This window comes from Pan troglodytes, chromosome 6, assembly GCF_028858775.2.
Source record: "Pan troglodytes isolate AG18354 chromosome 6, NHGRI_mPanTro3-v2.0_pri, whole genome shotgun sequence".
Lineage (NCBI taxonomy): Eukaryota > Metazoa > Chordata > Mammalia > Primates > Hominidae > Pan > Pan troglodytes.
The window spans coordinates 164,733,864-164,757,218 of record NC_072404.2 but is presented as its reverse complement, the minus strand read 5'-3'; the positions used below and the strand labels follow the sequence as shown (position 1 = coordinate 164,757,218).

General features: G+C 49.0%; 2 non-coding genes and 1 pseudogene across 2 annotated transcripts; 2 read left to right on the top strand and 1 right to left on the bottom strand.

Annotated features, from left to right (window-relative positions):
- Positions 1–23,355, top strand: part of LOC107975983 (zinc finger protein 746-like) — a 134,471-nt pseudogene that overhangs the window by 85,462 nt on the left and 25,654 nt on the right.
- Positions 15,304–15,375, top strand: TRNAC-GCA (transfer RNA cysteine (anticodon GCA)). Its single transcript has one exon. It is a non-coding gene; the product is annotated as a tRNA-Cys (tRNA).
- Positions 19,659–19,730, bottom strand: TRNAC-GCA (transfer RNA cysteine (anticodon GCA)). Its single transcript has one exon. It is a non-coding gene; the product is annotated as a tRNA-Cys (tRNA).

Below are 23,355 nucleotides of genomic sequence, written 5' to 3'. Positions count from 1 at the left end.
AATGTACATCTTACACATATTGACTGATGTCTCATGTCTCCCTAAAATGTATAAAACCACCACATTCTACCCTCACCATTTGCTGGTTCCAGAAAAAATGAAATCTTTACCCTAGTGTCTAATAGAAAAGAAGTTAAAATGTAGGCACCTATTTAAAATGTCAAAATTGAAAAGCCAGAGGGGTTATCTGTATTTGAACTGGTTTCCTGTTGGATCTGCAGTCCAATACTCTACCCCTGAGCTATACTGTATCCTGCTATTGTGTGGGTTAGTTAATATCTTTGACTTTTATAGTCATACCCAGATTACCAGGAACCTATGAGTTGCCACTTCAAAATAGAAGCTCATAGGAGCTGCCAGACCCGCCTGAGTGAAAACTCATTGACCTTGTGCGTAACAAGAGGCAGTCTCTCCTCCTCAGGTACCCCGGATCCTGTGTCTTCCCTGCCTTGAGTCCCTGGGTTGGGGCAGCAGCGTGGAAAAGCACTGCTAGAATGACCTTCAGAGTCAACCTCTAGTGCCTGTCATGGTGGGCACCTACAAAAGAAACTCCATGTGACTGAGGTGTCTTTTCTAACACACTTAATGACAGAGTTGCGTCTGGCTCTCCTGGCCCAGTATTCCATTCAGGGCACTTTCAACACAACTGCAATCTAGGACAAAAGATGATTCTTCCAGCTCTACTTCTTCAGTTAATATACATGGAGAATGATGGAGAAGGAGCAACTCCAAGAAATAGTGAGAAGGTGGTAGCTGAGTAGATTTTGGAATCCCCAAAAGCCTTAAAAGGACCAATGTTAACCTAGTTTCAAGGACCAAAAAATGTTGCAGGAGAACAACCCCACTTGACTCTTTCATTGTTTTTTAAGCGGCAGGGTATTCTACTGTTACCCAGGCTGGAGTGCAGTGAAACAATCATAGCTCACTGCAGCCTCCAACTCTTGGGCTCAAGCAATTCTCCCGCCTCAGCCTCTCAACTAACTGGGACCACAGGTGTGTGCCACCATACCCAGTTAATACTTTTTATTTTTATTTTTTTGTAGAGCAGACGTCTCACTATGTTGCCCAGGCTGGTCTGAAACTCGGGGCCTCAAGCGATCCTCCTGCCTTGGCCTCCCAAAGCTCTGGGATGAGCCACTGCGTCCAGCCTCCCACGTGACCTTTCCGATGGCAAGCAGAGCCCTGTCCCTCTTAGAAGGAACACGTGGAGTAACACTTGGGTTAGCTCGTTTTCACCTCCTCCGCTGTGCCAAGGCCCCGCCTCTTCTCTTGTCACAGGAGCTGGTAAACTGTCCCTTCCTGTGAACTGTCTTTTCCTTCTACTGGAATTTTCTCCTTTACCCACAGGCCTTTTGCCTTGTAGCCCTGGCAACCTTCTCAGAAGGCAGCAAAGCCAGCCACTCCTCTCCACTTCTGGTCCGAGGACCTGGGAAACACTGAATTCCACAGTGATTTCTATGATGTTAAATTCCTTCAAGGGACACACAGATGGTCACTTAAGTCCAGACCGCACTTTGCCCCACTGCTCACATCCTCCAGGACACACCATGGGACACACCATGAAAGCACTAGTTCCCCTAGGGGCCATATTGCCATGGAGATAACACCTCTGTCTCCTCAAACAGGAATAAGGCCCTTTTCCAAGGTAATCCGGGAGTAGCTCTTCCAGGCAACATGGCAGGGACTTGCCAACACATTGTTGTCTTGATAATAGAGGTGAATTATCATGCAGGGTGACCCGCAAAAAGGCCACAGTGAGAGAGGAAGCAGTGGTCTTCTACTGGGTCCCGTATCAAGTGGTGAAAGGAAGGCTGGACTCAGGGACATTTGCAGAATGATCTACTCCAATCTCCTCACTTTACATGTGAGGCAAGGGCTGACTGACTTGCCCAAGGATCTCGACTGGTTAATGACAGAACTGACAGGTCTCCTGATTCCCAGTTCCCCCTACAATCTCTGTGGTGCACATGTCCCAGCCTAGACAAGGCTTGGGTATGTTTGATGTCCCTGCTGGCTTTTTTTTTTTTTTTAATCCAGGACATTACAGTGAAGCTAAGGAAGCTTCAGAGTGCCTTCTCTGCACCAGCTCTGTGCCTCCTTCTAAATTTGTAATTTTATGAGGCTTTTTCTTAATAATGTTCTTCCTGATTACAAAAGCTGCAGACCCATAAAACACGAGTCCACCCCTAGGAGAGGAGATGTGTTACTTGAGAGGGGAAGGAATCACGTGGAAGAGCTGAAGGGAAAAAAAAAACAGGAAAAACCTGGGGCAGGTCCAGGGACATTCTCCTACAGCTCACGGGGTGAGTAGGGTGATTTTACCCTTTGTCGGATTTACTCCAAAAGACAAAATGATGCCAAGGGCTCCAGGCAGGAAATCTCTAAACCCCCTCATTTGAGGGACAATCGCCCAGAGATGAGAGGCATCAGAGAATAGCTAGGTTGTGCCTGTGACCCAAAGAAGCAAGTCGGACGCAGGAGCATCGGCAACACTATGAGTAAAGTCTTCCCCCACACGACTCCTGGGGCAATTCCATTTTTATACACTGAACGTACAGCCCACGCTGATGAAGAGAAACTAGGGGAGAATGTTCAGATCCCGGTCCCTAGGCCTGGCAAGCCCCATAGACCCCGCATCACATGTCGCAGGTTCCCCAGCTGGAAAGAGCCCCACTCAGCCCAGGAATCTGAAAGGCAATGCGCCTCTGTAACCACGTGGGGGCCCCCGTCCAAGGCGCCCTCCATCCCCAGCCTCTAAAGGACTTTTAAATGTTTATTTTTCTCTCCTTGTTTAAAAATAATATCCTTGTTATTGAAAAATAAAAACATGAATTGGAAAAATAAAATGCGTAAAAACGGCCTGTGCTCTATTAAAGAAAACTACTTAGTCTATGTTGACATTTGTATGCTTCCAAACTTTCAAAACTATAGATACACATATACACGGTATATAATGCTACATATGATGTCATATATTGTTTTAAAGTGTTAATTTTAAAACAAAGACAGGATCGTTCTGGACAGGCTTTTTCTCTTAAAATATGAACATCTGTCCATACCAAGTTCTTCCCCAAAATAATGTTCAATGATGGTATTGCGTTCCATTGCTCATGCCATTAAAAAATATTTACTGTAATAAACACATGGTAGAAAATGCTAAGTGGCATCTACTGGTATATTCCTATTGTTCGAAGTATTTATTCCACTTTAAACACAGATGGGGATGAGTTACAGCTGCCCCCCCGAAAACAGCGCAAACCTCCAGGCCCAGGACCTCGGGCGGCAGAAGTGCCTGTTCGGCCGCGCCGGGGCCCAGCTGGGCGAGGGGGCCACACTGCCCGCGGTCACCGGGGAGGGCCCTGCCTGGAAGCCCCTGCTCGCCCGCGGGCGCGGCCAGGCGGGTCTTATGAGGGGGACTCTTTTGGTAACCGAGTCCCTCGGCCTGGGTCGCGGGGCCAGCGCAGTGACTGCGCGCGCACACTCGGCAGTCGGGGAAGGGGCGAGGGGTCGGCCAGGGGTCGCGGGGTCAGCTCCGGGGCGCGGGCCAGGCGGGGTCGCGCCTGCAGTTCGCCTCCGGAGCTGCAGGTGGGGCTGTGCGGCTGCCTGCCTCCAGGAAGCCTCATGTGCCTTCGTCGGCCGCGCCGGCTCCCAGGATACAGTGCGGACCGGCCGGGCGCTAAAGGCGTTGACGCAACTGCGGGCGGCGCCGGGCAGGGGCAGTCAGGGAGCCCCGGCGGCAGAGACAGGGCTGGGCGGGCGCCGCCTGCGGAGAGCACTGGGAGGCGGGCCCTGCGTGGGGCCGCGCGCAGCAGCGGCGACGACTTTATCTGGGCCGCGGGGGACAGCGCAGGGCCATGGAGGAGGCGGCCGCAGCTCCGGTAAGGGCGACCAGCGCGCGCACGAACTCGCGGCCTGGATTCCCCGGGCGACCCGGGCCCGGCACACGGGGTCTGCGGGAGCCGAGCCGTACTACCGCGCCTGGGGCTCCGGGGAACAGGGCCGCGGGGTCTGCCGGGGCCTACTGCGCTTGCCAGCCGGGCCCCCCACTCCCGGCCGAGCCCGAGCGCTGGCGGAACGGTTGTCCCCGCCCCGGGCCGCCCCACGCCAAGTTCCTTGGCCCCTCCGGGGCTTCCTGCCCCCGCCCCAGCCGCTGAACCCTACATCTGCGTCCCCCCACCCGAGGCTCTTTTCTCTGCTTGGCGCTCGGCCTGTGGGTCCCTCCCCCAGCTCCCCCCAGCGGCTTAGTGGCACCTGGGAGTTGTGAGGCTTCGAATCCGCGTATACCGACACCCCTTACGTGCCCAGCTCCCCAGGGTCGGCGCGGAAGGGAATATAGAGCCAGGTACTGCACCAAGCCCTGTTGAGGCCTTAGTCTGTCCTTCTGTCCTCACAGCAAGCCTGTGGGATGGGTACTGGTGTTATCTCTGTCATGCAAAAGAAAAACCTGGGGCTTAGAGAAGTTAACTTGCCCAGGCTTGCACACCTGGAAGTGTGAAAAGACACACAGTGGCTGTGTGTTCAAGGACCAAGCAGACAGGTACGCGGGCAATAATTGTGCAAAATAGGAAGGGGTGAGTGTTGGCGCCCAGGTGGAAGCTGGCGGTGGGCTCCGGGGGAAGGAGTGTCAGGGGGCCGCCTGGTACCGCTGTCCACCCCTCCTGGCCTGATGCTCTGCGCCTCTGTGATTTGAGCCGGGCTTTTAGGGACGGCTAGGATTTCCCGCCCAGCTAGACCGGTGGTGCTTTCAGGGAGGGAGGAGTGCCTGGGCAAAGGCGCAGAGAGACGGGACAGTGCAGGGCGTGTGCAGGCACAGAAAGGAGTCCATGAGCCTGGAGAAGATGGTTTTGGTTTGGAGGCAGTGGGAAAGGAGTCTGCAGAGAGAGACTAGGAAGGGGCTTGCATGCCAGGACTTCATCCTGCGGGTGGGCGGCCAGTGAGGGGCTCCTGAGGGATCGGGCTCCTCTTACCATCAGCCTCTCTCAAGCAAAGAGTTTCAGCTCCCCTGGCAGGAGTCCAAGGACAGCCCCACATATTCCAGCCACTTGTCAGTAAGAAGCTGGGCTGGAGTGAGCAGCGCACAGTCGCCACCTCCCACCACATAGTGTGAAGGCCTTACACAGGGTTTCCTGGCCCCATCAGAATTGTGAGAAAACCATGTGCTTTATTATCCACGAGTAAAAGACTAATATTTTCTTAATAAAGTAGTTTATGCAGAGGTCCCTTTCATGCCACACAAAGACTGTAATAATGCACGTGGAGGATGGGTAGGATTTCAGTGGATGGGGAGCTGGTGACCAGTTGAAAGGAAGCTTCTGGAGTAAACTCTTGGCGTTCAACTTCACGTGGCAGGGATTGATCTAAGAAAGGAGAGGTGAGGGAACAGTGGCCTTAGGTGGAGGGCAGACTCAAACCCAGAACCAAGCGGGCCCACCCAGGTACTTGTAGGACCACCTACTCCTTGAGAGCAAGACTCGCCATCCACATTGGGGTTTTCGCCTAGAAACAGTTCAGCTTGTCCAGAACCTCCCAGCCTTGAAGACCTTTTAGAGTCCTACCTTCTTTGGGTCCTGTTTCCCTCCAAACAGCCAGACAGGCCCTTGAGTACTGTCCTGGACAAGTTTTTTTCTGCTTCTGCTCAAACTCTCCTTTTGTCTCTATTTTTTGAGGTATCTATTCACATTGTAGTTCTCAGTGACTTTCCCTGAGTGAATCCACACTGGTTTCTAGTAGCTACTTCTTCATTTTGCAAACAATCACCAACCTTTTGTTGAGGAATTATTTTGCAGAATGTTGTAAGGAGGCGTCGATCCTTGGGCATGGATACCAGGAGCTTCTCTCTGCCCTATAGGTCCCACATTCAGATGTGGGTGGCTCAAATAGTCCAGCTCCCTACCCAAGGCAAAATGTGCTCATTCTTCCTTGTCCCCAGCTGCCAGTCACTGATACACCATGTGAATGTTTCCAAGGACAGGGAAGCCCCTCATCTCGAATTAAGATGGTTTTTGCCCATGTATAAGTGTAAGTTTGTGGCATGTGTCCATTTTCCTCACCAGACTGTATGTCACCACTCCTAGTACAGCTACAAAAATGATTGAAGCCATCATTTTTACCTTGAGGAGGTGGGAATTGGGAAAGAGAAAGAATCTTGTAGGGCTCATGCAGTGTCAAAAAACTCTGGACTGATGGAGATTTGCAGTCATGGGGATTTTAGCTTGTGGGGAGGGGCAGATGGGAAGGGGACAAAATGAGACTGTCCTGGGGGAAGAGGAACTGGCCATTAGATTTTTATGTTTATTAAAAGGGGACATAAGATGCTTTAAAAAAAATGAGCAGTACTCTTGTTTGTGCCGTTTCAGTGAACGAGCTGTGGTTTTTTTGTTTTTTTTTTTTTTTTGCTGCGTCATCGTCAATAGACAGTTCCTGTGTAATCATGAGGGGAGGTGCAGGCTGGGCTCTAGTAAATCTGCAGTTTACCATTTCCCCACTAAAATACCGAGCAATGCTAAGTCACAGTATACGTAGCAAAATTGCACTGAGTGCCAGGCATGTGTCAAGGACCGTGGTGTGAAAAGGTGCAATACCATGTTCAGGGAGCCCACAGTGTAGGCGTGGGTAGGAAATTACTGTGTAGGGTGATAAGCACCGTGATAAGGGTCTGCATTGTGCTGCAGAGGCCTGGAGTAAAGGCACCCACCCAGACATAGACCTAACATACCCAAGCAGGTGATGGCCAACCTGAGATCTGGCATGTGGTATAGGATAGCCCCACTTGTCCACACATATGGACTCCCAGCCCAACTCCCCCGTGCCTAGGGAGAGAGGGGCTCAATGAAGACAGTGGATGGAATGAATGATGCCAGTTTCTCTTTTGTTTCTGAAAGATTTCTCCGTGGACGATGGCAGCCACGATTCAGGCCATGGAGAGGAAGATTGAATCGCAGGCTGCTCGCCTGCTTTCCCTAGAAGGTTGAACCGGGATGGCCGAGAAGAAGCTGGCTGGTTGCGAGAAGACAGCCGTGGAGTTCGGGAACCAGCTGGAGGGCAAGTGGGCCGTGCTGGGGACCCTGCTGCAGGAGTACGGGCTGCTGCAGAGGCGGCTGGAGAACGTGGAGACCTGCTACGCAACAGGAACTTCTGGATCCTGCGGCTGCCCCCGGGCAGCAAGGGGGAGTCCCCTAAGGTAGCCCTGGGGCGCCCTGGGGTTGGGGAGGCCGCGGGCCAAGCCTGTGAGCGTGTGGGTGAGCGAGTGTGACGCTTGTGGTTTCAGGTGCCTATGACATTTGATGATGTGGCTGTGTAGTTCTCTGAGCAAGTGTGGGGCAAGCTGGAGGACTGGCAGAAGGAGCTCTGCAAGCACATGATGAGGGGCAACTGCGAGATGCTGGTCTCTTTGGGTAAGGCCTGACACTCATTATTGGATTTTGGAAGTCCGTGTACTTCTCTCTCCACGTGGTTGTTTTCATGACAGTGATATGTAAATCACCAGAAGCGTTGACCTTGAGAGTTGTTACCTCCTGTGAAAGATGAGCCCTGGGTGATGGAGTTAAAAGCTCCCTTCGCCCTGTGTGCAGGGCCCCAGAATGCCAAGCTGGGAAAGGTGGTGGCTTCTCTCCTACACAGGTCCAGGGTATGGACCTTTCTATTGGTGCTTACTTGGAGCGGGGAGGACCCCTGTTCTCAGATCCAGTAAGTAATTGACTCACATTTGAGAAAGACTCTTTCTAATTCAGCCTTCTTCTACAGATACATGTGGCCCTTACGGCAACATGCTTTAAGGTCAGTGGAGAACATGGGCCAGTGGTGCTGCTTACAGCTGACATTTTCTTCATGCCTCAAAACTTTACTTCCCTCATTTTCTTGGGCTACTGCTGCTCTCCTTGTTTGATCCTGCCCAGGAAGGGCCTGGACTCTGTTTCTTCCCGGGCTGATTTCCTCTTCCTGATGGTTTCTGTGTGATCCTGGAGCCAAGGCCAGTGAGACCTGTTAGAGAGGGCAGGAGCAGGTGCAGACGTGAGGTTGTTTCGTCAGCACAAGTGCACTGCCGTTTAACGTGCACGCTCTGTGGCAGTTTCTTTATCCCGGCACTGTGGACATTTGGGACCAGGTGATTCTGTGTGTCGGGGGCATCCTCTGCATCGTAGGATGTTGAGCAGCAGCCCTGGCCTCTCAGGGCATCTCCAGATGCCAGTCACCTCTCCCCCAGCCCTGAGCACGACAACCAGAATTGTCTCCAGACTTTGCCAAATGTCCCCGGGGAGCAAAATTGCCTGTGGTTGAGAGCTACTGCTCTCAGGAGACAATCAGGAGATTTCGTTTCTAGACCATTGTTGGTTTTCAGGGCTGACTGTCCTCAGCTCTGACTGGAACGTGACAAAAACTAACCTTCTGTCTTTCCTCAGACTACGCCATCTCCAAGTCCGTGGTCCTCTCCCAGATTGAACAAGGGAAGGAGCCCTGCAACTGGTGCCGCCCTGACCCCAACATTCCAGATGTTCCTGTGGACCCCAGTCCAGGTAAGGGCTGGGAGAAGGCCAGGAGGCATCAGGTATTGTGTGGGAAACAGAGATGGAAAGGCCAGGAAGGGTGTGATCTTTCCAGAGACAGTCGAGGAGAAACATGAAACTTACAGGTTTTATGTCTTGAATTTTTTATAGTTGAGTTTTAATCTCTAACTTAGTCAGCTAATGCTCCAGAAACGAACACTTTCTATCAGGGAAACAGGTGGCAAACCTAATCTTTTAGGAAGAGACAAAGGCAGGGCACAGGTTGAGGGGAGGGAGAGGAGGACACTGAGAGGGAAGGCAGGAGCATAGTGGACCCTTGAACAACACAGGGGCCAGGGGCGCCAGCCCCCAATCCCACGCAGCTGAAGATCTACGTCTAACTTTTGACTCTCCAAAAAGTTAACGGATAGTCTCCTATTGACCAGAAGCCTTGATACTATGAACAGGGAATAACACATATTTTGTATGCTCTATATGTTATGTATTGTATACTTATAGTAAGCTAGAGAAAAAATGTTATTGGGAAAATCATAAGGAAAAGAAAATATATTTACTACTCATTAAGTGGAAGTGGGTCATCATAAAGGTCATCATCCTCACTGTCATCTTCAGATTGAGTAGACTGAGGAGGAAGAGGAGGGGTTGGTCCTACTGTCTCAGGGGTGACAGAGGCAGAAGGAAATTCACTTATAAGTGGGCCTGCATAGTTCAAACCCATGTTGTTCAAAGGGCAGCTGTGTATTGAAAACAAAATTAATTCAAAGCTTTGCAAAGAGTCCGTCTTGCTTCCGAGAACCAGTGTCTATTTATTTATTCATTTATTTATTTTTGAGACGGAATCTTGCTCTGTCACCCAGGCTGGAGTGCAGTGGCACGATCTCAGCTCACTGGCAACCTCCGCCTCCTGGGTTCAAGCATTTCTCCTGCCTCAGCTTCCCGAGTAGCTGGGATTACGAGTACCTGCCATCGTGCCCAGCTAATTTTTGTATTTTTGTAGAGACAGGGTTTCACCCCCGATGTTAGCCAGGCAGGTCTTGAACTCCTGACCTTAGGCCATCTGCCCGCCTCGGCCACCCAAAGTGCTGGGATTGCAGATATGAGCCACCGCGTCCAAACTCAACCTTAATTTAAGCCAGTAGCAGTTGTAGAACATAAACCCATTGGTCAGCCTTATGGTTCAGTATGATTAGAGGCATACATTTATTTAAGGTGAATCTGGTTACCAGATATCAGTGTCTCAGATTTCCCTGGAGCCAGTCAGCACCTTTGAAAGTTAAGGGAAGGACAGGTGGACACAGGAGAAAAACCACATTTCTGAATTGGAGACCTGCTGGTCATTTGACCACAGAGACCACATCTCTGCAAGGCTCGACCCCTGATTCCTCCAGAAGACCCGCCCTTGACCGTCCCACCTGCTTTGGTTTTCCCTTTCGTCTGACACTGAGAAAGGTGGTGTTCCGCAGAGGCCCTCCTGTGCGCCACTTGTGTGAAATTAAATGCATCCCCCATGTTCGTCATCTCATCTCAGTCAGATTTGCACTTTCCTAAGGGCAGAAGCATGTTCCGGGCTGGCCGCTTTGCCAGCCGTCATCAGGACATTGACAGTTTAGTTCTACAGATGCATTTTTGAGAATCTTCTAGGTATCAAGGACAGTGCTAAGCGCTAGAGGACGTAAAGATGGCCGAGGACAGATACTTTTGGGCTGGAAAAGAGGGTTACAACCCATGCGCGTCCAGCTTCTTAGCCTGAGTGGGAGGTTCTGGGTGGGTGGGTTTCGTTGTATTTACACCGTATGTGGAGGCTACTCTCACTTCCACGGCATCATTCAATGAGAGTAAAGAGGGGCTGGAAATACGCTGGTTGCTGGTAAGACCCTGTAACACTCTCTAGCTGCACCGTATGATGTTCAGCAGCATCCGTGGCCTCTACCCACCAGTAGACAAGATAAGTAGACACAAACTCCACTGTCCGTCCTGAGCCTGTCGGCAGGGATCCTGTGTAGCCTTTATCCCTGTCCTGTTTTTCCAAGGAGCCAGGAATCATGGCTCATCCCTTGCCACATTTGGCCTGACCCATCCCCTTGTGAGACCTCACCTCCCCTTCTCCTCACCTCCTGCACATCCCTCCACTGAGCCTTGTGGGACTCAGGGCTCAGCAGACCCGCCAGGTCCTGAGTGTTCCCTGCTTGGACTGAGCTCCAGGGGACTGCAGCCCTCTGAGTGCTTGTCATCCTCTTCCCTGCCTCCATCTGAGCCCAGGCCCACCAGGGACAGGGTCCTTGCCTCTCATGATTGCGTCTCTGCCAGCCTCACTCCCTCTGTAGAGACCCTGCCTTTGGGTCTCAGGCCTCGTCTTTTTTGCTGCTTCTGCAGACCTTCCCTCTCTTCTCATCACTCTTCCAGCCCTCAGTCTTGGCCATGGCAGCCTTCTTGTGGATGGTCCTGTGCCCCCTCCACCCATCCCACGGCCATCCATGACTATGATGACAGTGACTGCACCACAACCACCATCTCCATCTCCAGCACACCACTCCCCAACCGCCTCCTGCTGTCCCTTCAATTCCCTCTCTGGTGTCCTGATTCCAGCAGTTTCCAGTCTTTCAAGACCTGCAAGCCATCGATCTTGCTGCCTTTTCACTGCCCCTCTCTCCTCATTTCCCTCCATGCCCACCATTGTGGTCTCCCTTTGCACACAGCCCCAGTGCCCTTGCCCTTGTTTTGTTCATTGTATCCACCTGGTGAAATCCATCAGTGTTCTGTACCTGCAGCCAAACAGCTGCACGTGGTGCAGAGAACCAGGTAAGCTGGCTGCTGGTGTCACGTGACATCCACGCCCAGTGACTTCAGTGGGCGCTCTGCCACGCAGTCACACTGTGTTTCCCTAGCCTAGGGGCCGGCCAACTGTGGCTGAGGGCCAAATTTAGCTCATCTGGTTCTGTATGGCCCACAGCTGAGATTGGTTTTATATTTTAACCCCCTTTTTTTTAGTTAAAGAGAAATACACCACTCACTTGCACAGCTCTCCCCATGCCATCTGCCTGCACCTGTGCCCCCTTCTCTGCCTTCAGTCCTGTGACTGCTAAACTGTCGACTCTCCAGCCAAAGCCCCACTTCCACCTGGTGCTGCATCCCACCCCATGCCAGCTTCTCAAGGGCAACACAGTCAATCCTACCTTGACCTCTACCCCTACAGCCACGGCCTGCTTCTCTGCTCCGCTTCGTGGCAGAGCCCCTTGGGTACATCTGTGCTTGCTGTCTCTTGCCTCTTCCCTCCCACTCTTTTACCCCTTCCGCCAAAACCTCTCCAGCCTTGGTTACCAGGGCCCTCCGTGGTGTTGAATGGTCTGTCTTCTTACTTGGCCTGTTCGTAACACTTGCCATGTTGCTCGCTTTCCTCTCACCTGCCACCCACCTTCACTGCTCTTTCTTCGCTGGTTCCTGTTGCCCTGTGGAGCCTCTCAGCCCTAGAGCGCCCTTGGTTCTCACACCCCCTCTCTACTTGCATTTCCTTACTCCCATCGTCTCCCAGGGTCTTGGGGCCACGCATACCATCTAGGAATGTGTGCCTCAAACCTGGGTTTTTGCCCCAAATTCCGCACATCTAGCTGCTTGGCCTGTATCTCCACCTCAGTGTCTCATAAACTCCCCCCAAACATTCCCAGCGCTGAGCTCCTGTCTTCTCTGAATAGCCTGCTCCTCCCACATTCTCCCCAACCCAGTAAATGGCAGCTCCATCCTTCCATTTGCAGGCAAAACCCCAGGAGTCCTCTCTGACCTCCTCCTCCACATCCCCATCCACTCCACCAAAAACCCTACTGGCCCTCCCTGCCAGGTTTGCCCAGAGTCTGTCCACACCTCGTCCCCTCCACTCTGACACCCAGGCTTATCGTCTCTTGCTGAGGTTGTTGCCAGCCCCTGCCATGATCCCCCAGAGTCTCATCTCAGCCCAGCAGAGTAATCCCTTTTAGACGCAAATCCTGGCTTTCCATCTGACCCGCGCTATTGGCTCACCTCCTCCACTTTTCTCTCACTCTGCCCAGCTGCACCATCCCTGGTGGTGTCCCCTCCACCCTGTGCCAGGACCTTCGCAGTGCCCTCTGCTGGGAGTGCTCCTCAGGCAGGTCCCACCTGCAGGCCTTTCCTGTCATCGGTACTGCAGGCCCTCCCCACCCAGGACTCCGGGCCTACTTTCCTGCTTTGGGTCTTCCGTGTCAGACAGCGTCACATAATATATATATTTCCTATTTATAGATTTCATCGTATGTCAGGTCTACCTCATGAGAATGTCAGTTTCAAAGTACAAAGACTTTTTAACTGTTTTCTTCATATATTCATTCTAGGCACCTGGAATATTGCTGAGCATAGAGTAGGAATTCAGTAACTATTTGCTGAATGTATGCCATGCTTTGTAATTCAAAACGTGTATGTGTGTATGTGTGTGATGTGTGTGCGCGAAATAATGGATTTTTGATACCATTTAGGTCTCCCAGACCTCCCTAGGGCAGCCTCTTGTCCTGAATTGTCTGTTTATCCTTTCTATCCACATTTTTTTTTTTTTTGAGCCGGAGTCTCTCTTTGTCGCCCAGGCTAGAGTGCAGTGGCACGATCTTGGCTCACACCAACCTCCGCCTCCCAGGTTCAAGCAATCCTCCTGCCTCAGCCTCTGGAGTACCTGAGACTACAGGCGCATGCCACCAAGCCTGGCTAATTTTTTGTGTTTTTATTAGAGACAGGGTTTCACCATGTTAGCCAGGATGGTCTTGATCTCGTAACCTCGTGATCCACCTGCCTCGGCCTCCCCAAAGTGCTGGATTACAGGCGTGAGCCACCGTGCTCACCCTCTATCCACATTTTAAAATGTCTACTGTGTGCATTGGTAGTTGTGAACAATATATGGATTTTTGTGTTTTGAAACATTACATAGATGTCATTATATTTATCACTCATTATTCTGTATTTCAGACCTATCCATGTTGATACATGTAGATCAAGTTCATTCCTTTTAACAGATGCTTAATATTCCAGAAGCAACTATATTGTAACTTATTTTTCATTCCTCCACTGATTGGCACTTAAGCTTTTTTTGATTTTTCACACTCACAAGCGATACTGTAGTGATCATTCTTGGGCCTGTCTCTTTGTGCCCCTGTGGGGATGCTACTCCAGAAAACAGACCCAGCGGTGGCCTCACCATATCATAGGCTTGCTTGATTTCGTCTCTGCCATTGCCATATTGCTGTCCCCAGAAGTACCCCAGTGCCACCAGGTGCGCCTAGCAGCAGCTAGCTATGAAGAACCTGTTTCTTTATGTCTGCCCAGTTTCTATAATTACATTTCTGCCAACCTGATGGGGAGAGATCCTTGTCTTAATTCAGGATACTGGAGGCCTGAGCTTCAGAGCTCAAATAGCCTTCGTGCCTGGTCCTGGCTCTGCCAGTTGTGCTGAGCTAATGGTTTGGGGCTAGCATGGGGCTGGGTCCCCTCTGTTAAGGTGTCTCCCTTTTAAAGGGAAGGACTAGTAAGTGAGGAGAGGGAAGAAGAGAAGACAGTCGAAAAATGTAGGCCAGGGCCCAAAGTACCCCACTGTGCAGAGGGTGAAAGTGAAGTGGAGAGAGAGTATGGGATGTAGGTTAAAGAAGATAAAACTAAAGCAGGAGAGAAGGAGAGAGGAAGCTTCCAGCTCTAAACAGCAGTTCTCCAAATGGTTGCCCCACACAGGGACTGAGGAGGAGGCTGCAGGATTCTAGGCAGGAAAGATTTCTAGAAGTCCTCTGATAGGTCCATGGGGAAGGACAGGGTAAGTTCAAAGCCAGATAGAGGTCTGTCTGAAGGAGGTCAGTTGCCAGTGGTTCACTGAAAATGATGAGAAATTATAATGTCTGTTAGATCCTTGGGCGTGGGAACATAGGTGAAACAGTGTCAATCAGGAAAGTCTAAACAGTTGAGAGGGCACATTTTGAGGGCAGAGCATCTGGCTGCATATCAAGTAGTCCCTGGTTCAAGATGGTGTCACTTGTTGGCCCTTCCTTTCACTCTGCCCACGTGTTTGCAGTCACTCCGTCCTGTGTCATGTCCCAGTGACCACAGATTTCTCTGATTCCCCACTTCTCCACTTTTCCATGGATTGGATCCTGTCTTCTGGTCACTACTTTTATCTGACACATTGTGGGATTCAGCAAATGGAAAAGAGGAAAGGAAAAGGCAGTTCAGCTCCTGCCTCAGAGTGTTCAGTGCAAAGAGGCCCTTTATCATGAATGTGGATTCTAGTCTTGACTTGGTCATTAATCAGGTGTGTTTTGTTTGGGTATGATTTTAATTACTGTCATTTTTTCCAGATCTATACCATGGAAGGGAACAGATTAAACGAGTATCTCCAAACCATGAGTCAGAATGTTGCAGGTTTTTTAGAAGCACACATGTCCCTAGGTCCCTTCCCAGAGAGTCTGGCTTAGGAGTCCTCAAGTGGGGCCCAAGAACTTTTGCTTTTACCCAGCTCTGCCCTGCCCTGCCCAGCCCAGCCCATCCTCACCTCCAGCAGCTCTGCTGAACAACCAATTCTTTTGAGTCCCTCTGTTCTAGGCGAGTCTGAAGGATGTTTTGGCTGCAAACCTCAGTGATTTTAATGTCCCTGCCTTCAGTCACACACTGGAGGAGGAAGGATGCTGGTTGTAAGTAGAGCTGGCAGGCAGGTGTGGAGTGGGAAGGGGGTGTATCATGACAAAGCAAGTACACATCTCATGACGGTGACAGGATGTGGCCATACAGGTTTATAGTACTTATTAGAGACAGGTAGTCAAATGGGGGTATAGCTCAGGGGTAGAGCATTTGACTGCAGATCAAGAGGTCCCTGGTTCAAATCCAGGTGCCCCCTCCCTGTTTTCACTCACTGAACATGATAGGATGTTCTATTCCTAGCCTTTCTTCAACACATGGATTCATTCTGCAAAGCAGGAGAGAGAGGAGGCAGGTCAGGTCTTCACTAGAAAGCCTCACCTGACACCAGAAGCTGTAGAGAAACCCAGTTTCTTGAAGGCTGTCATTGTCCACAGGTCTGGGGAGAACTCTTTTTTTCTTGCACATCTGAACCCTCTTCATTTGGGGAATTCACAATTGTGTAAGTCTTGGTGGAAGACAGGATCCTGTTTCTGGTCAAGGAAAATACAAGGTCAGATATGTTGTCTCCCTGAACGTTGGTGTGTGAATCAGGGATCCTCAGAGAAAATAGAACCAATAGGGGCTTGTGTGTGTGTGCACGTGTGCACCTGTGTGTACATAGACAGATTTTTAGGAACTGGATCATGCCATTGTGGGGGCTGGCAAGTGTGATGTCTTCAGGGCATGGCAGCAATCTGGAGAAGCAGGGAAGAGTTGAGGTTGCAGCTCCAGCCTGAAGACAGCATGGAGGCAAAATTCCTTTCTTGGGGGACAGCAGATATTTCCTCATAAGGTTTTCATCTGATCGCATGAGGCCCACTCACATTTTGGAGGGTAATCTGCTTTAGTCAAAGTCTATAGATTGAATGTTAATCACATCTAAAAAATACTTTCACAGCAACATCCAGATTGGTATGGACAAACATCTGGCCACCATGGCCTAGCCAAGTTGACACATTTAAAGAAAAAAAAAAAAACTGTTGAGGCAGACAGAAGCTCCCTCTGTCACCCAAGCTGGAGTGCAGTGGCACTATCTCCACTCACTGCAACCTTCGTCTTCTGGGCTCAAGAGATCCTCCTACCCCAACCTCCAGAGTAGCTGGGACCACAGGTGTGCACCACCACGCCCAGCTAATTTTTGTATTTTTTGTAGAGATGGGATTCTGCCATGTTGCCCAGGCTGGTCTCAAACTTCTGGGCTTAAGCGATCCACGTGCCTCAGCCTACCAAACTGCTGGAATTACAGGCATGAGCCACTGTGCCCTGCTGACATGTAAAATTAACCAGCACAATTGGTAATGGCTTCAGTTTAGCCAATTATATTCCCCTAAACAAGACTATGAATGTTGATTAAATCATACATGGAGGCAGGGTGAATTTGGAATTCATTCTGGAGATGGCAGAGCTCTAGCAATGGCAGTAGGGCTAGAGGCTGCAGCTAGTGTCTGTTGTGGTGGCAGTGGTGGCTCCCTAGCCAGGGTGGGCTGAGGTCCTGCCTGTTTGATGAGCCTGGCTCTGCAGGCTTCTCTGAAGTGCGTGAGCTCCTCGCCATCCTGTCAGCAATTGCCCTCTGTGTCTCCACTCACCTTAGATGATGTCTTCTTTAATCAAAGTGCCCTTGCTGGTACCAGGGATGTATAATAAATGATTACAGAAACATAAAAGGAATGTGGATTGGGAATCTGGCCTCATTAAACTTGAAGGTAATGAAAATCTACGCAGTTTGAGGGGATAGAAATCCAGAAGCCCATATCAGGCTGTAGAAAAGTTGAGTAACTTTTGCCTGCATTCCCATCAGGACCAATTTGTAGTCCCAGATTATAAGTGGCCTCTGGGCAGGATGACTGGTCCTACCAGTTTAAACAAAGCAAGTAGCTCACTTGTCACCCTGTATGATCCATTCCCATGGACTGAAAACACAGGGCTTTTTCTGACTGTATAACAAAACTCTCTGATCTCCTGCCCCCGAATAACTGAACTAGGTGAAAATGAAAGCCAAGTCTGATCCCTGTGGCTTACCAAACTTTGATGTCCATGGAATCTGCAGCTTCCCCCAGTCTCCCAGCTGAAAATAGGTCAGTGATTAAGAGAGTGGAACTTCAGGAATTTTAAGGTAGGTTTATGGAAGCATTTGGAAAACTCAGTTTATCCCAAATCACCAGCTCTCCCTAATCTCCAAGCCTGCCCCTTCTTCCCGCGAAAGCCGACCAGCCCAGATGGAAGGGTTTTCACTGCAAGAGATTGGTTTCCCCATCCTCATTGTCTCTTGACTTACAGTGAGAGTAAGATCTCAGTTGAGCCTGGGCACCAGTTGCTGGGAGGCAAAGACTCACACACCAAAATCATTTCCAACTGGCTAATGTCTGTCAGCAAAAACTTAAAGAGCATGTGTGGATGTAGATTCTTGGAATACTTTATAAAGTAGAAAGGGTATAACTTTAAATGAGTCTGAATTTTTTTATTAGGAGTGTTCCCAATTAAAATTCTATTTAAGATACCATAGCTGGAGCAGCTGGGATAAACCTGTTTGCTCAGTTGGTGGACCTAAGCCTGGATTCACAGAAGGCCAATTCTTTTTTTTTTTTTTTTTTTTTTTTGAGACGCAGTCACGCTCTGTCTCCCAGGCTGGAGTGCAGTGGCGCGATCTCGGCTCACTGCAAGCTCTGCCTCCCCGGTTCACGCCATTCTCCTGCCTCAGCCTCCCGAGTAGCTGGGACTACAGGGGCCCGCCACCATGCCCGGCTTATTTTTTGTAATTTTAGTAGAGACGGGGTTTCACCATGTTAGCCAGCATGGTCTCGATCTCCTGACCTCATGATCTGCCCGCCTCGGCCTCCCAAAGTGCTGGGATTACAGGCATGAGCCACCGCGCCCAGCCACAGGAGGCCAATTCTAAATGCATTTGAGATACTAGGAATTTCTTGCTATAATGTAGAAAGAATCCATTGGCTTCAGGGGGTAGGTAAGCTGGAGTGGATTTATCACACGTGACTTGCCCTGGCTTGAAAAATACCTAGGTGTGTGGAGCTTCTACATTCATGAAAAGAATCCTGGTAGCTGTTCTCTGTAGACAAAAATGCTGGTGGGAGTGATGATAGCGGAAAGGAAGCTCCTGATTTCAGTGGGGCTAGGAGGATCCTAGGGTGTCAGAGGCCAAGCAGTGGACACTTTACCAAAGAATGTTATTCCATGGTCTCTGCCACACAGGTCTTGGCTGTGACTCATCAGTGGGAGGATTCTAGGCCTGACAGTGGGGAGCCCATCATGGTCCCCTAGACGTGTAGACCTGAACTACCACCATAGCCGGCACAATGGAGGTTCCTGGCCTCTGACCCATTCCCCAGGTCTGAATCTGCTCAAAGAACCTGCCTCCCCTGATGACGAGAAAGCCAAGCTTGAGAAAAGTACTCTGCCAAAATACCCAGTCATGGACAGTGAATCCTCCTGCCAGATTTCCCATAATAGCCCCTTCAGCCATTTGCCTGGAAACTGCACTGAGGAGTGGGAAATATCCACATAATTTGGGATTATTGGTGGCTCTGCTGCATCTGTGAAGCTCCTGGAGGTTTGGTATTTTGGGGAACATCAGAATATTCCAGAAAAGACCACATCCTGCATCTTGCTTTGTTCAGCTACCACCACCATCAGAGGGGGCTCGAGAGACCACAGTTACTACCCATGGTGTGCTCCTCTCACCCAAAAGGCTACAGACTGCAAGGTTTTCATCACATAATAATGAGATGAGCCTTAGAGGACAGACCAAAAGGTTCCAATCAGGGTGCCCTTTACAGATTCTTATTTTTATTTACTGATTTTGGAATCTGACTCCAGCTTCCTTTCCCTTGCTGGAGCCCGTGATCTGTATCTGTCTGCATGGAGGAGAGAGAAGAGGTTGATGGGATCAGGTCAGTCCTCTGGGTAGTCCCAGCTGACTTCCTCTATCATCTCGCTCCTTGCCCACAGTCTCACAGAGCCTCCCAGAATCCTGCTTTTCCCCAGTCCTTGGTCTGGGTAGGCCAGGGTGTGAGTCTGCAGCAGCCCCAGATGGGAAATCCAGAACCTGAAGGCCCAGAGCCAAAGTCCAGGGTGCAGCACACTTAGAAATCTAAGCTCATTAGATTTCTCATACCCATTGGAGGCGGGCATGAGACTGTGGCTGGTTCAGGTTCTCCTGTGCCACAGTGGAAGCTGGGTGCTGTGGAGAATACAGCAGGACTTAGAGACATGGCCCAGCCCTCTCTTGGGGATCACATGGATGTGCCTGGGGAGATTCTGGAGAACTCTGCAAAAGTCCTGGAGTGGTATCCAGAGGGCTGCAGGAGACAGATGTGCCTTACAAACTTTAAAACCCATGAAATCACCTGAGGGCTATTGAGTCTGCACTTCAGAGATGCTGTGGGTCAGAGATTAGATAGGCTGTGTCATTTTTCCCCAAGTGGGTGGATTGGGTGGAGCTTATGACCCAGGACCCACTTTGGTGATTAAAAAGTAGAACAGTGTAGGGGGCACCTGGATTTGAACCAGAGACCTCTTGATCTGCAGTCAAATGCTCTACCCCTGAGCTATACCCCCAGTCATAGGTAGACAGTGTAATTAACACCCTTTTCATGTGTCAGCACAGCAAGAGCAAGACCAAGCTCTGCCGGCTTGGATGTCTACGCCGGTTGTTTCTCTGAATTCTGGCCTCCCTCCTGTCACTGATACTTCTTTCTCCATCACTTTTGTGTGTACCTGGTTAAGGACACCCTGGTGGCCTTGTTGAGCTTTATAAATGGAGAGACCCTTCAAGTCATCCAGATAATTCTCTTAGACAGTAGCAATTGTTGAGCATCATGTGAGGTGTGCTAGGCTGGGGATGGAACTCTAACTAGGTGACACCACCCTCTCCAGCACTGAAAGGAAACCAGAGCCTGTGTCTGGAAACTTGTATTTGACGTAGAATACTGTTCATGATAATTTGTCAAGGGAAAAGCAAATTGCTTTTGTTTAAAAAAAAATACTCAGAAAATAATACTTAGTCTTTTAAAAATGTGGCACATATTCACTGTGGAATACTATGCAGCCATAAAAAAGAATGAGATCATTTCCTTTGGAGCAACATGGATGGACCTGTAGGGCGTTAGCCTTAGCCACTAACACAAGAACAGAAAATCAAATAATGCATGTTCTCACTTATAAGTGGGAACTAAATGATGAGAACACATGGACACAGAGAGGGGAATGCCACACACTGGCACCTACTTGAGGGTGGATGGTGGAAGGAGAGAAGATCAGAAAAAATACATATGCATAGTACGTGGCTGATGAAATAATCTGTACACCAAGCCTACATGACATGAGCTTACCTATATGACAAACCTGCATATGTACCCCTGAACCTAAAATAAAAACAAAAAAAAAAGAAAACATAGAAAAGATGATTCTCTACAGAGTATCACTTGTAGTAATTTATCCTTCAAAAATATTCCTATAATTGCATGAAGACACATGTATGTGGAGATTCATGATAGCGGTTTTTTAATTCCTCACAGCAAACACTGGAGACCATCAAAATATCCATTGGCAGGGAATTGGTTAAAACCAGGCTTTGTCTCTTACTCTGGAGGGGTTGAGGAGAAGGTGAAGATGCAGAGAAGCAGAGGATGCTGAGGGAACTCTATATCTTGGTCTTCTCGGTCAGGTAGAAAACAGGTCATCCAAAGAGAATAAAGGAGGTAGGGTGGGAATCATTACTTGGGAAGAAGGGCAAAGCGTGAACCAGGCATGGTGGGAAACGGAGAAAAGGTGAATTAGAAAGGAATAGAATTATTGCTTATTAGCAGAGAGGCACAGTAAGGAGAACAGGTAAACATCAGAAGTGGTGTCATTAAAGTACTTTCTGATTCTAAGATCTTGAAAGAGAATAGTTTGAGCAGTGATCACATTTGGCTATGAATACTGAACGATTAAAACCAGAAGCAGCAAACAAACCAGAAGCTTCCTTATCTGCCGCTTAAAAGTCCACAGTTAGGTGGTCCAGGCATGGCTTTCCATAGGGTCAAGAACTCAAGTTCTTCTTTCTGGCTGTCTGGCCAGCTTGGCTTTCATTCCAGCATGACATCACCCACATTAGCATCTCATCGACCTCCCAGGCAGCAGGAAGATGGAAAAGACAAGTCTTTCCTGTAAGGACATCCATCACTTTCACCTGCATCTCATTGACCAGCCTTATGCCTGTGGCCTCACAGCTCCAAGAGGGTCTGGGAAATGCAGTTTTCCTTTGGGGAAGCCATGTGCCCAGCTGATAACCAAGAAGCAGGGTAGAAGACACTGGTGGAAAATGCTGAATCTCTGTCTCACCACACACCTTGAGAGCTGCAGTGAGTAGAGTTTGTGAACATTTGTAGAGCCGTGAAGATGGAAATCTCTTAGCACTGGAAGTCCTTAGCATTGGAAGCACATTGTCATGGTGTTTGACATTCCTGGGGACAAAAGGAGAAGGTGGTGAGGAAAATAGGATTGTTATTCTGTCGTGGTGTTTGACATTCCTGAGGACAAAAGGAGAGGGCGGTGAGGAAAATAGGATTGTTAGTCTGGTTCTAAAAATGTCCAATGTTCCTGGAGTGTAAAATATCAGAGAAGACATGAATGGTGAGAGAGTGGTGGAAGGAGATGTCTTTGAGAGAGGGAAGCAGGGAGGGATGGCGGAGGAGCTGGGGCTTGGGGGCAACATGGAGAATGTGACTGAGAAGGTGACCCCACCCTCTGTTCTGGGAGTTGAAGGGGAGGGATGGCTTTAGGGGAAAGCTGGCCTTCAAATGTACAAGGAGGCATAAAAAGGCAGACTTGCAGGGCAAGGTTAAGGTGGAAGAAGACTGTTTATAGAGTAGCTGGAGGGCTGGGCTTGGGTAGAGGAGCTGAAACAGTAATGGGGATACAGGAAGGAGGCTGCCCCAAGAGACCATTTCTACTAACAGAAGGTATTGGAGGGCAGGGACAGGAAAGGGGCAAGTACCCAAGTTCTAGGCCAAAGCTCTAAGTGTGGAACTGAAACAGCAAAAGCTACTTCTTAAAAATTTAAGTTTTTGTAGGTACATAGTGGTATATATTGATGGGGTACATGAGCTATTGGGAAACAGGCATACAATGTGAAATAAGCTGACCATGGGGAATGGGGTATCCATCCCCTCTAGCATTTATCGTTTGAGTTACCAATGCCACTTTTTGGAGGGAAAAAAAATACTAAATAAAAAGTTCACATCTCTTGTTAAAAGAATCCGCTTTAATGAGTAAGAAATTATGAAACATATCATTGAAAATAAAAGAAGTTCTGTTTTTCAGGCCATACATCTTATACTAATAAGGAGAGTCACAGGATGCAGAATATTTTCAACTCAGAGGAGTACAGCAAAGTGTCATTTGCAAAATGATCAAATTAGACAGAGCCTCAAGTGACACTACACTTGACCAGGCTCTGTCTTCAGTGCCTGCTTCTCTGTTGTGTTTTCCTGCCATTCAATGTAAAGATAGTAAGACTTTGCTGCTTTCAAATACTTTTATTACCAGAACATGTTTTCAACCTATCTAAAGTATAAACTTATGTTGTTTATATACATCTGAAGAATTGTTAAATATAAGGTAGTTTTTAAAAAGGTTCATAAAACATGATTAGTATAAGGGATACTAAAAATCATGAATTGTGCTTCAGAATTCTATGCTGTATAGTTGAACCTCTATGAATTTTAAGATTTGTGTCAAAAAAGTTGTTTGTTCTCTAAAGCATAGAACGCCATGACATCCTCTAGTTTTTGAGATGGTTGATATACTTCAGTGATCCCTTCTGCAGAAGTTCACCTTTAAAGCTTAACTATGATGTAAAATTGCCGTTGATAATTGGAACATCTGAACACAACATAGAACTTTACTTATACTTTAACATGTTGACATTTCATCCTCTGCAAACTGTCTTGGCCTTATAAGGGCTTACTCATTGAGCTGTAGATCCTGGTGGTTTGTCTTGGAAATAGAAGACCAATACCACCCCATCCCAGAGAGAATGTCTGGATCAGGCAAGGGAAAAATTAAGACAACTAGGAAATGTTGAAACAGCCTTTGTTCCTGGAAGATGCTGTTCTGGTCCAGTTTTTTTGTTTTGTTTCGTTTTGTTTTTGTTTTTGGTTTTGGTTTTGGTTTTGGTTTTTTGAGACGCAGTCTCACT